Source organism: Plectropomus leopardus, chromosome 3 (assembly GCF_008729295.1).
Source record: "Plectropomus leopardus isolate mb chromosome 3, YSFRI_Pleo_2.0, whole genome shotgun sequence".
In the NCBI taxonomy this organism is placed as follows: domain Eukaryota; kingdom Metazoa; phylum Chordata; class Actinopteri; order Perciformes; family Serranidae; genus Plectropomus; species Plectropomus leopardus.
The window spans coordinates 31,036,832-31,047,258 of NC_056465.1; positions in this window are offsets into that span (position 1 = coordinate 31,036,832).

Sequence of the window (10,427 nt, forward strand, 5' to 3'; positions counted from 1 at the left end):
GTTTTTGTTTTTTCTTTGAATTTAAATAAGGAGCCAGAGTGGAGAAGAAAAGTGTCAGAATAGACCCTGAGGAGGATTTTCTTGAACAGAGGTCCAGGATAAACCCTGAATGTCTTCAAATCCTTGAGATGCTCCTGTGTACTTCGGACTTGCGAGGGGCTGCTGCGACTGGATTCACCTCTTGGCCAAGATGAGCGAGGACAACAAACACTGAAAAGTTGAACACAGGTAATTAATTTATTATATATCCTGATAAATATTATTGTTTGTTTATAAACTGGCCCCTGGCCTCCAGTCATTTGGCATAAATTGCCCCTCGGCAAAGCAAGTTAGGTATAGCTGCCTATTGTGGAGCACATGCTGTGTGGGTCAAGTGAGGATGATACTAGTGGAAGTGATCATAAAGAGGAAAGATTAAATGCTAGCGTTAGTGACAGTGGAGCTAAAGATATTGATGCTTGAACAGGGTGTTAATATAAGGTCAAATTTAAGTGTGTTATTGGTTAAATAGCATTCAAGATATACATTATTTTAGAGTTATTAAACAATATTTCATTCACTGGTTTGTTAGATGCACATTTTTTCAGTTTAAACTCAAACAAATAATGTCCACCTAATTTGGCATGTGAAAAGCATCTTGAAAAATGCATGTCAAAAAAAAAAAAATCCAATTTTTTTTTTATGCATAAAGAGGAATCAAAACATGTTGGAAAAGAAAAGAAATCCTGACTGAGTTTGTCATAATTCACACCTGAAAGCATTTTAATCAATTGAATATGCAACATATTTGAATAATACAGCTGATTAGACTCCGTTTTTGATTCACTTGAGTGTAAATAAAGTGTCATGTGACAGCTGGTAAGTGTCAGCGGCAAGTTAACCCCGTTCTGCTCAACTGGACTTTGTTAGAGATTCCAGCATAATTGCTGTGGAAAACCTTTCCTTTCTGAGAAGAAGCCTGACAGATTGATAACATATGTGTCCACATGCCATGCACTGAATGACTGAACAAGGACACGGGTGAATTTCATACTCGGAAAGCAAGATAGGTCTGCAAAAGGTAGGTCACAAGCAGGAATGTAGAACTGGCAAGTTAAAAAAAAAAGTCATTTTACTTTATATTTAACTCTTGTCAGTGGCTCAGAATCAGCATGTGTAAAAGTGGTTAGAGTGGCTCTCAGCTGGCGAATCCAAAACAAGGCTGACTAACACACTTCTCTTCTCGCCATGTAGTGGTTGTAGTCTAAAATCCCAGAGTGAAATGGTCCACTGGCACACATGATATAAAAAGCATCACAGCTTAACAAGAGTGCTTCTGTAGGCAGCGCTGGCTTGGTTTGGAGGTTGGGAGTGAGCGTGTGTTAGAGACAGATGGAGCTGAGCTGTGGTGAGGGTGGCACCTCTAGGAGAGCCGTCTGGAGGCCTGGAGCTCAGGGGGCCTTTTCTCAGCAGAGCAGTCCAGGGAGCAGAGAGGCAGCCAGGCCAGGGGAGGCATGCAGGCTGGCCAGAGGAGAGCCAGAGGAGAGCAGTATGGGCAGGGCTCTGCACTTCCTTAAGGGAAATGGGAGCAGAGACTCTCAGCAGTCAACTGTTTACAATATGTCAGTGTCTGTTTTACACATGAGGCATGTAGACATAATATGACCCGCCCGCAGGACACACAGAGGACAAAAAAATGAAACTAGTGTGCAAGAAAGAAAGAAAAAGAGAAATATTTCATGCGTCACATTCCAAATGCTGATTGAAATGTTTTCCATCCTGACAAAAATGACTAAAACGGAGCGATAAAATACAGCAACAGCTTCCTTCCACCTGCACATGCCACACTGCTCTGTCAGCAGTGGTGGAGGAAGTATGCTGTTCATTTCAAGTGCTAATACCATACTGTGAAAATACTCTGTTACCAGTTAAAGTCCTGCACTGAAAATGTTACTGAAGTAACAGTAGGCAAGTATTATGAGAAACAATGTAGAAATCTAGAAAAATGTAAATGTAATCTTAAGTATTAACAGCAAAAGTACCCAATGCAGAAAAATTGAAAATAACAATAATAATAAAAAAAAAACAAAAAGTATGGAAAATAAACAACTAAATACATTTTTAAAGAAAAGAAAAGAAAAAAATACTTAAATGTTTATCAAAATGTTTGTAAATGTTTTTTTTTATCAGTTGACTAATTGATTAATCAACTAATCAGTTCAGCTGTACCTGTATAAACTGTTTGATAATTTAAAAATTAAACATCATATTTGATAAATTCTTTTTTTTCTGCAAATATCTAAAATTGTAAAGTAATTAGTAACTGAAGATGTTAAATTAATGTATTGAAGTAAAAAGTGCAGTATTTTCCCTTTTTTTTTGTGAAGTGAAAGTATATAAAATGGCTTGAAAAGAAAATACTCAAGTAAAGTACAAGTACCTCAAATTTATACTTAAGTACAGTACTTGGGTTAGTTACAGTACTTACTTACATTCCACCACTGTCTGTCAGATAGATATTCACAGGAAGAATAACCCTTTAACTCAACAAAAACTGACACACTGGGAGCAACTTTTTAAATAATAATAATAATAACAATAATAATAATATAAAGAAGGATTTTGTTAAGTATTAACCCAGTTTTCGGTCAATTTACTGAATTATATGAGTATCAGTGAATAGAATAAGGACACGGTGGGATGTCAGTCAGCAGGAACATGTGTAGGCAGCAGGAGGATTAATACTTATAGGATTAATGTCGTTTTTTTTATGATGATCCTGCATGAGAACACTACGTCTTTGTTCCAGCTCGAGAGATATTTTAGGGCTATTTGATATGATTGAAAATCCAGACATCAATCTCAAGTTAAATGTGACAGACAGGAGGACTGGATTAACCTATTTCTTGTGTTCTGATTTGAAGGGTTCATATTTCAGTATGGAACAAACACTAGGTCTAATAATAGTAAGTGCAACAAGAAATATTCAGTTTGAAGTGTTTGGGAGAGGCAGCTGCAGCTCGGGAGGTAGAGCAGGTCGTCCTCTAATCAGAGAGTTGGCAGTTTGATCCCTGGCTCCTTCAGTTTGCATATCAAAGAATCCTTAGGGAATTTCTCTCGGTGTGTGTTTATATATGCATATACAAAAACTGTAGCAGGTGGCATCTTGCACTGTAGCCTCAGCGACTAGTGTGTGTGAATGGGTGAATGTGACAAATAGTGTCATGTGACAAGTGGCTCAGATGTCTATTGGTTGTGGCACCACTTTGGTACAGACTGAAATATCTATTGCTAACTATTGCAAAGACATAGCTATGGAGTCAACTTTGAGGAGAACCAAAATGTTATAGGTTCTGTTGTTGATGGTCGCAGACTGAATTTGTAGATCATAAACTGCAAGTAACTTAGCTATGATAGCTAATATTAGTGAGGTTTTATTGATTAGCATTTGCAAATCATCCCATTTACACCAAAAATATTTATTTCCACAATTACAGTTCCAGCACAAATTGACATACAGTATATATGTTAATGTTATCTTGCATTAGTTCTGACCCAAATGTGTCAGAGCTTTAGAGCTTCAATCTTTGCCATCATAACTGACATCCAAATCAGTATTCAAATGCTTTGTTTTTTGTTTTGCTTTGGAAATTGAGAGGAGGTGGCAAGTGTCAGACATGAGTGAGGCTAGTGTCTTGGGATGTCCCGATCAAGTTTTTTTCCCTTGATAATATTGTATCCTGATCCGATACTTCTATTTTTCTAGATAATACAGCTGCACAGTGCACGCTTCAAGAAGACTTCGTTAATATTATTAAAATTGATCGATGTGTAGTCTATGCTTGGCGATATGAATAAAAGACACTTCGTGTTGCTGTACATGAAAAAAAAAATGCCTGTGTGATGCCTGACAAAAACAAAGAATTGGAGTATCAATATAGTATATCAATATAATCCTGGTCAGTAAAAAATTGTCTTGATGGATGTTGATTTTTGAGATCAGATTGAGACATCCCTACCAGTGTCCTCAACACAAACACTGACCCTCGCTTAAAGCTATGGGACAGGTGACACAAAATGCGGACCATTATCCGTACCTGGTGGCTGTAGTGAAGTGCTTGCTTTGAATTTAGTGATGCGGCCTAACCTAAATTTAGTTACAGAAACATTGCATGCAATAGTCCAGCTTCCACCTTCTTTCCTCTCTCTATCACTGTCTTTCATACATACATACATGCAGAATCACTAAAGTGGGGTTGGGTACCTTCAAAGTTTCAAACATTTACAGGTCACTGAGGCTTTGAAGCCCCAAAAATGGTATTCAGGGCCGCCCTATTTTTTATGCATGTCCTGAAGTGAAGCTTTGTTGTGCAGTGTTACAATAAGCTACCATCGACAACTGATGGGAACACTGGCGGATCCAAACCTTTATGCAAAGTCAGAGGTGGAATATGCTCAGAATGTATTGGCTGTTCACTTGCTAATGTGCTACAAAATATATATTATCATTTCTGCCTTGAACTCTTGGATAGATTATCATGAAATTTTGTTTGGGGCAGTCATGGCCCACATAGGATGAATCCTACTGACTTTAATGATCCCCCTCTTTTTTTGACTAGTGCCTCCAGCAGGCGAAGTTTTCACTTATCCGATAAAATGTCAACATCTGCTGAATTGGCACAAATTTTTAGTACAGCTATTCATGGTTCCCAGTTGATGTATCCTAATTATTTTACTGATCCCTTGCCTTTCCCCTCATGCCACCATGAGGTTCATATTTGTGGTTTTCACTATTGGATTGACTTGGTACACACACATTCAGACCTTCACAATTTGCAGTTTGAGAGCCTCGTTTCTAAAATGTAACTACTGCATGAATATAAAAACTAATTGCCCACCTCACACATAACGACATAACCCTGTGTGACATAGTGTCTGTGCACGGATGGTGAGCTGGATGGAAAAAGAGGGAGAGGAGAGCGAAGGATAGAAAGTTAATAAATTTCACAGATGTTGGCTGCACGCAGGGGTTAACAGGTGATTATGTCATCTTCATATAAATGGCCTCTGTGTCCACCTACTCTTTTGCTCTCTGAAATCCACATTTTTCCTTCAACATGTCTTGCAAAGCCTCATTTAACTTCTTTACAAACAGCATGTCTTGGTTGGTTCTGAAGGATTTGGTTTTATTCTTTAACCTAAATCCTCATATTTTTCAGTTTGGAGAACATAACCTGTGCACTACATTTCATTCCCTTCTCCCTGTATGGAAAAGACCCCCCCATCAGTTCCCTAAAGGCCCATATGGTGAAGTGGACAGGTCAGAAAAGGAGCAAAGGGATTCGGTTGCTCAGAGGTTTTTACTAGACATGATTTTTACAGATGCAAAAAGTTTTATTGGTGGTTATTTTCATTTTTTGCATTGACACAGAGATCATTGTACCAAAAAATCATGAGTAATACCTAATGACATCTTGATCTTTGTTCTTAACCCTGATGAAAATCGAGTCTATTGAGAGGGTCATTTGGAAAATTTGAGTCTGTTTGGGGCCCTATGACCAGTCACATAACTAAACTAAAGACAGTACTGGGTAAATGAGTGTGCCGACCACTGATGCACCCTGTGTCAATTCATGTCAAACATTTATTTACAATATCTGCATTTACAAATGTTTTATCAGTGTAGTGGTTTTGCATGTTTGATTAACTTAACCCTTTAAAAGCTGGGCTAATTGGCTTTATTTCCTTTAAAAACATGGACAGAAGGCAATGAGCAACTTAAAAATGATAACCTATAATGACCTAGAAATTAGCAAGAAATTAGTAAAAAATGTCCAAGAAAATTACCCATGAAAACCCCCAAAACAATCATACAAACAAAAAGAAACATGGAAAATTAAAAAAAAAACCCAAACAAACAAAAAAAACCCCAACAACACAAAAAACCCTAAAACAATTAGCTGAAAAATAATATGGTGAAGTGGACAGGTCAGAAAAGAAGCAAAGGGATCTGGTTGTTCTGAACGTTTTACTAGACATGATTTTTACAGATGCAAAAAAAGTTTTATTAGTGGTTATTTTCATTTTTTGTACTGACATGAAGATCATTGTACCAAACATCATGGGTAATTCAGAAACATCAAGGACAAAATCCTAATGACATCTTAACCTTTTCAAATGCACGCTCACCGCAGTCGTCATCTCGACTGATGCAGTCAGACAGGTTAAGCGAATCCAGAGTATAGATTTCTTTTGCTGTCTAGTTTCTTTAGAGCAGATGAAGGCTGGGAGAGACTGGAAAGAAAGGGGGACAGAGGATGAAGGGAAATCAGTGATAGGTGAGGAGGAAATGGAGTTAGACGACTGCGACGCAGCCCTCTGTGATCCCCCAAATTTACAAAATGGAGTAAGGCAAGCATCTCTCTCCCTCTTCCTTCCCTGTCTTGTTTTCTCTTCAGAGTTGCCAAAAGGAATTTTGTCACTCAGCCAAAGTTGCTTAAACCCCCGTGGATCACCTGCTCACGCAACCCAAACTCATATTGCTCCCACATGCACACACACACAAACAAACACACGTACACACAAGTTCTCCAGCAGCGCAAAGCCTCTGGGTGATTATTGGGAAAATTCAGCATAGTCCCTCTGGCTGTGATCCAGGGGCCACTGCCTGATTTACTGGACGGTGTGTGTCTGTGGAGCGTTTGCGTATCTGTTGTGTCATCCTGCGGGGAGCCAACTGTGAGCTCAGCACTCAGGGACCATGCATCTGCTCGCTGACAACAAGCTGAATACCTGCTGCAGACATTTGGCCCATCCATCATACTCGTAAAGATGTGATGTTCGCTTTGAGGAATTTACTAGAATTTGCACGTATTCAGGTTGAAAGCTGTTATTTGATCATATGCAGTAAAGTAGGAGTTATAGATTGTGGAGCGCATGATTCAGTCCTGGTATCAGTTTGTCTCTGCGGAGGGCAGCGGAGGATAGTGCAGCTTTCTGTGAGGTTTCGTAAGGTCAGACATGGGACTAGATCAAGACAAGTTAGGACATCTGATTTAGTGTGTAGCAAAACTCTGACAGCCCATCCATCATCAGCTAAAATCTGGTCCAAGTTTATATATGTGCATATACATTTTGAGTACACACTCTGGTCTAACTAAACACTCATCCCCAAATCTCTGCAGAGAATGTTGAAATACTTAAGTGATGAATCTCCCCACACGTCTTAGTCTAATCTGCACCACATTGTTCTCAAAGGGGCTCGTAATGTCTCTGACCTAAAGTATTTTTATGTACATGCACACTCAGACACTTCAGGGTTGTGTAAACTGTCAAACTGAGTAATTCCAGGTCTGTGGGGGTCTACAAAGATTTAGTGACACTGTGATTTGTCACGACTGGCAGCTCACACACATTAAGAAAAGGATAGATAGATAGATAGATAGATAGATAGATAGATAGATAGATAGATAGATAGATAGATGCTTAGAGCTGAATGCTAACATGCTAGTGTTTAGCAGATAAAGTGTTAACCATGTTCACCATCTAAGTTCAGCTTGTGAGCATAAGGATGGATGTGGTTAAGATTTTATTGACGCCACTGCTCTTGTCTATACTCCAGTTCTTTATTGATTCTTTTATTGTTTCTTTTTCCGTACAAAATAATTTCTTTGCAGCAACACTAATGTTTATGACAGCAAAGTTATTATTTAACCATGATAATATCTAATATGAAAAGTACTGATAAAGGAACCAGAAACGTCTGAGCTTATCTATACTACGGTTCTTAATGATTTAGCCCCGGGGCTCATTAAATACCAAGTTTAGGTAACCATCTCTAGTTAACATGCTAACTTTTACTAATTAGCGTTAACACAGTACTAAGTATGTACAGCTAATGCTGATGCGAAAATTTTGCAAGTATTTGGTCATAAACCAAAGTATGAGATTAATTTAAATGTGACCTGATGGTAGTGTTAAACGAAAACGTAGCTGGTTCACTATCTGGGGACCATGAATGTGTGTACTAAATTTCATAATAAACCTTCCAATATTTGTTGAGATGTTTCAAGAAGTAAAACAAAGTCAGTAGAGTACATCATCTGTGAACCATGAGTGTCTGTACAACATTTTGTGCCAATGAATCCAATAGTTGATAAGATATGTAAGCTTGGAGCACAGTCATCAGCTGACCATAGATTGACTGTTTAATAAAGATGGACGACATGACAGCTCCCCAAAAATGAAGCCAAAACATATCCTTCGCCCCCTGGTGGCTGACTGCAGTATAGATCATAAATCCCACCACCTCCACATTAGCAGATAGGACATGTTCTAGGGAGTTAGGGAGTTCTTGTCACTGTGCTGTATGTTCACCTGTTTTATTTTTGTTATAAAAGGGGAGTTTGATGTCATGATTGACAGCTATGTGAGCCAATTGGTGTGCTCGTAATCAGTGGCAACTCGATACTGCAGAGATTGTTACTCTGCAGACTTTGGCGCCAAATGACATCACCAGCGCAAGAGGGCAACAGCTGTATCTGGGATGTTTTGGTTTAATTTTTATGCAGTGGGAGTAAGTGGAGACGCATTGTCCATCTTTATATACAGTCTTTGGTAATGACCAACAGACCCATTACCATCATTACCATCCCCAAAGCCATGCCAGTACAATTGGCTAAAGGCAAGACCAAAAGTGTGAGAACTTGTGCAAAGACAGAGAAAAGAAAGGAGCAGACCGAAAGAGGAGTGAGAGCGAGGGATGAGAGACAGAAGCAGATGAGTGACAGAGAGGGGGGGGGGGGTTGGGGTGACCTGGACTGAGCAAAGGACTTCATGGTAGATTACACGCTTGTCTCTGCTTGACCCACAGTTGACTCTGTGTTCTGCTTGTTGGCGCTCTTAAGAAGCCCATTCCCACCCTCTAATTGTATGTGTGCGTGTGTGTGTTTGTGTGTCTGTGTGTGTGTTTGTATGTGTGTGTGTGTTTATGTGTGTGTGTTTCCCCAAACTATGACCCATTTACAAAACTATCTGACCACAACTCACACATACGAGTTACAGGAACTGACTGCAGGGTTTGAATCCCACCACAAAGGTTTCATCTCTGACTCCTCGCAGGACACTTTACTCCCCCCCACCGATGTGTGCAGATGCACATGGTGAAAGGAAGTGAGTCAAACATTGAGAGAAAAGACAGAGACAGACACTTTCGCTACACATCCACCCCCTACAGAGGACTTTCACTGAGCACAGTTTAAGAAAAGCTGAGGTGTGGCACAATGCTGTAAACTGTCTAGAACCAGATGCTTGTTTGTTGTCTTTCTGAGGCCTGGAGATAATGTCCCCTTTGAGAGTAAACAATAACTGTCAATGAATGTTTTACAGCCTCTCCGAGAGACAATGTCAATGATGTCTTTATTGCCTCGACATGCGGAAGAGCCTTATTTCTAAATGAGAAAGAAAGTCTGCTGCTCTGACAAACTAACTGCTGACGCTTTGGGAAAGCAATTATGTTAATAGCTATTTGACGAGACATGCTTTCCTAATGACAGCTGTGTCCTCTACTGTGCTCAGCTATTAATATTTAACATGCAACATGTTATTTTACAACATCATTACTGTCACATTACTATAAACAAATGAGACCATAACATACTCGGTTCAAGTGGTTTTTCCAAACTAAGACCAGCCTCTCTTTCTCTGTCACAAACAGGATGCTGTTAATTGCTTTGTTTGTGCTCGAACAATAGCATGTTTCCATTTCTCTCTTTGGTTCTCGAGCCTCTCGCTCATATACCCCTTTTTTACCAACATAGAACGGGTTTCATTCCAGTTCGTGCAACTAATTTTGAACCCTTTGGAGCATTTTGACCAGAAATAAATTGGTTTAGACTCTGAAAAGTTGGTTCCCAGCTAGAACCAAAAGTAGCAGGTTTTCGCTGACTTGAAGTGAAAACCGTGAAAACATCAGCAGATAATGGTCCTTTCTGTTTTATTATTAATAGTTTGCCTATGCTTGTTTTGGATAGAAACAAATATCTGCAATAACTGAACAAAACCTTACAGGTAATCATTTCACCATCTTGCCACTACTGTTTACATCAGTTGTGCAACGGCCTCGATTGATCATGCTTTGTTGATTACAATGGTTCAGCTCAAAACTGGTAAAAACACAGGCTGGTTTGTCAGCTAGAATAGAGGTGCTAATCAGGGGTCAACCGATATTGTTTTTTTAGGGTTGATATTGATACTGATAATTCATAGTTTTTGAGAACGATATCTGAAATTAGGAACCAATATTCATTTACAATAAGAATGAAAATCTTTCTGTCAATATTTTGAATTTAGCAAATGTTTAATCAAAACTCAAACTTTAAACATCAAATACAACTAAGTTCCCAGCAACTATTTTATAAAGTCATGTGAATTTAAATAAAAAATGAAAA